The following is a 3495-nucleotide window of genomic DNA, read 5'->3' on the forward strand; positions in this document are numbered from 1 at the left end:
ATTATCATTAATTAATTAATGCCATTTACTAGACATAATAATAATGTTTACGGTTAAGAGTAATTTTATCCACAATAGGGATAATGATGTAATTTTATCTTTAATGTGGATAGAAAAGAGTATTGTTTGTTTATAACATTCACAAGTTTGATTAATTTAAGAAATAATTCATCAAACTTTCTTTTCAGTAATGATTTTTAATCTACACATGTGATTCATGTTATCACTTGTTAGTAATAACACACAAATATATGAATAGACGTAAAAAATATTTAAAAATTGTATTTTATTTTGTACGAGTTGGATAAAAAAATCTAAATATTTTGTTGAATTTAAAAATATTTATTTCCAATTCTATTATAAAAGTGTGGAATCTTTTTTAGAACCAACTGAATATGCAATTGATACAGAATATAAAATATTTGTGTTTTATAGTGATATTTGAAATTGACTATTTGTCAATGTTAGGTAAAGTTGCCTTTGACTCTCACTATTAGGGGCAAAATTGTTATTGACTGTCAACTTAGAAGTAAACTTACACAATTTTAGCTGTTAGGATAAAATTGCTATTGGTTGTCAATATTAGGGGTAAAAATACCATTGACTGTCTATATTAGGGAAAAATTGCTCTTGACTGTCAACATAAGAGTAAAATTACATCATTTTAGCCGTTAGGATAAAATTGCTATTGATTGTCAATGTTAGAGGTAAAAATACTTTTGACTGTCAATATTAGAGGCACAATTTCTCTTGGCTGTCAACACTATGAATAGAATTACACAATTTTAGCTGTTAGGATAAAATTGCTATGGGTAAAAATACTTTTGATTGTCAATATTAGGAGCACAATTTCTCTTGGCTGTCAACATTAGGAGTAAAATTACACCATTTTAGCCGTTAGGATATAATTGCTCTTTGTTGTCAATATTAGGAGCACAATTTCTCTTGGCTGTCAACATTAGGAGTAAAATTACACCATTTTAGCCGTTAGGATATAATTGCTCTTTGTTGTCAATATTAGGAGCACAATTTCTCTTGGCTGTCAACATTAGGAGTAAAATTACACCATTTTAGCCGTTAGGATATAATTGCTCTTTGTTGTCAATATTAGACGAAAAATTATATCATTTTAGCTGTTAGGATAAACTTGCTATTGGTTGTCAATGTCAGTAGTAACATTGCATAGTTTTAGATGTTAGGGGTAAAATTACCTTTGGCTAATAACATTAGAAGTAAAATAGACGTTAGAGCAAAATTAGTTCTTGACTGCTATGAATTTGCAACATACACCTATGTTAGAAAGGCTGAAACTTGTATTTTGTTTCACTATTTTCTTAATCAATCTAATTTCTTTGCTTCCAATTCGAATTTTGCAGGTCTTATGGTGATAGTTAAATGTGAATGAAGATCAGGAATGCCCGAATGTAATTGTATTTAATTTATTTACTTTGAAATTGCATTGTTTTTTTGTTGTTTACTTATTCTTTTGTATTAAATATGCAATATGACATAAACAAGATTTTTCTCCGAACAAAATGAGTATTTTCAAAGAGTTTCAAATCTAAAAGGATGGTGTGATCAGTCTAGTTGTGCTTAGAATGTTAACTAGGAGGTCGATGGGTTCACCAGACGTTTTAGGGGTGTCTAGTGTTCTCCCCATGGAGGATATTAGTTTGCCATAAAATGTACCAAATTTTTCGAACCCACTTGCCTGCAAAGAATCTCAGTAACATTTCTGAGACCCTATATCTGGATGGGGACTCTTATTCTCCAACATCGGTCATGTCGAACTCGTCGTGATCTCAATTAGGCAAGATAAATAAAGTGAAGTTCAAGTGTGTGCTATTTTGACACTATTCTGTCCAAAAATACTTAGAAAAGCCTAAAAACTATAAAAACACACTAAAGCAAGTGTGAAAACTAAATAACTGATATAAATGAATAAAAGTGCAAGAAATGCTTGCTTATTTGCTAAAATCAAAGTAAAACTACCCTAAAAACCGTACTTAAAGATGAGGGGTTTTGACCCCTATCACAACCCCATTAGACCTTATTAGTAGCCATCTTGCTGTCATATCAGTCTTAGGAATGCTTACATATTTATTACATTGACTTATTATATCACATTTGATAGAGACTTTTTATTGGTGAATTATGGTTTATTTTTGAGCTAATAATAACATTTAGTGATTAGTTCTTCGTATATTTCAATAAATCAACAAGATGTAATAAACTATGTACTTTTAGTTAATTTGAATAATTTTGAATCTCATTTTGATACAAATAAAGTAAATAAAGAAATCAAGTAATCTCGAGTTCAATGATTGTATTTTACAGGATTAAGAAATGCACGCAAGATGCAAAAGACAGATAATAAAAGCACAAAAGCGACACATCACACGCCATATGAACACAAGAAAATACCCTTCCAGAGCCACACTCGGCGTGTGGGAAGTCCACTCGGTGAGTGGGTGTGAAATGGACAAGAACGACAGTCAAAATGGTGACTTTTTGGTGAATTTTTGGGTCAACAGACTACCCACATGTAGAGTGAGTGTCCCACTCAGTGAGTGGGAAGCCTGCAGCAGCTCAAAAAATGACAATTTTCGCCTGAATTGGGCCAGAAGCAAGCCTACTCATCGAGTGGGTCCAAAATTCAGGATTTTAGTGTGTGAACAACCGAAAATAAATGTAATTACGATTATACCATTGAGTTTGATTTGTGTATAAATAAGAGTGCTTGACACTCGATTAGGCATTTAGTTTTTATATAATAGAATCCTTACACTTTGAGAGCTTGTTGTAATTCTCATGTTCCCCCAACAAAGTCACGTTCCATCCTCGTTCACCAAGCTCGAGAGTTCCACCTCCGAATCCGAAGCGACGGTTTTGAGTCCGGTTAGTTAGTTCTAAGCGCTGATTCTTCTTTCCTTTTTCCTTGTTAACTAGTTTGTGCTCTTCTTATGTGCTAGATTCAGTTGTATTCCACATTTACGCTTTTCATAGTAATAATATATTAAGATTTTCAGTTTCACTATACGTGTTGATATTTATCCCTTGCTTTGATTCTCATAATTGATTATTGTGTAGGCCGCTTACAAACTCCGACATCCATTAAGATTCACACAGGTGTTGCCTTACCGGAATTTACAATCCGAAAACCGTAGGAATTGACAAGCCACAGAACTTATGGGGCATATTTTCTGAACCTAAGAATTAGAGTCTTCGTAAGAAGGAACCACGATCTAAGAACCTCACGGAGTTGTTCGGTTTATAAATAATCATCTTTGCAAGAGTAAATTGTTACTTGTATATATTCTGAAGTATTGTTTTTCATATGTTGTAACTTAACGCCACCCGTATCATCCCATAAAGGTTTGAAATACATAAAAAATTGTCTCATCCATAGTTTAGGAGTAGTTTATAGTTGTCACCAAACCAACCTAAAGTATTCTCCGCCTAGATAGCGTATAAAACCGAGTAGTTTAATACTTG

This window comes from Euphorbia lathyris, chromosome 5, assembly GCF_963576675.1.
Source record: "Euphorbia lathyris chromosome 5, ddEupLath1.1, whole genome shotgun sequence".
NCBI classification, from domain to species: domain Eukaryota; kingdom Viridiplantae; phylum Streptophyta; class Magnoliopsida; order Malpighiales; family Euphorbiaceae; genus Euphorbia; species Euphorbia lathyris.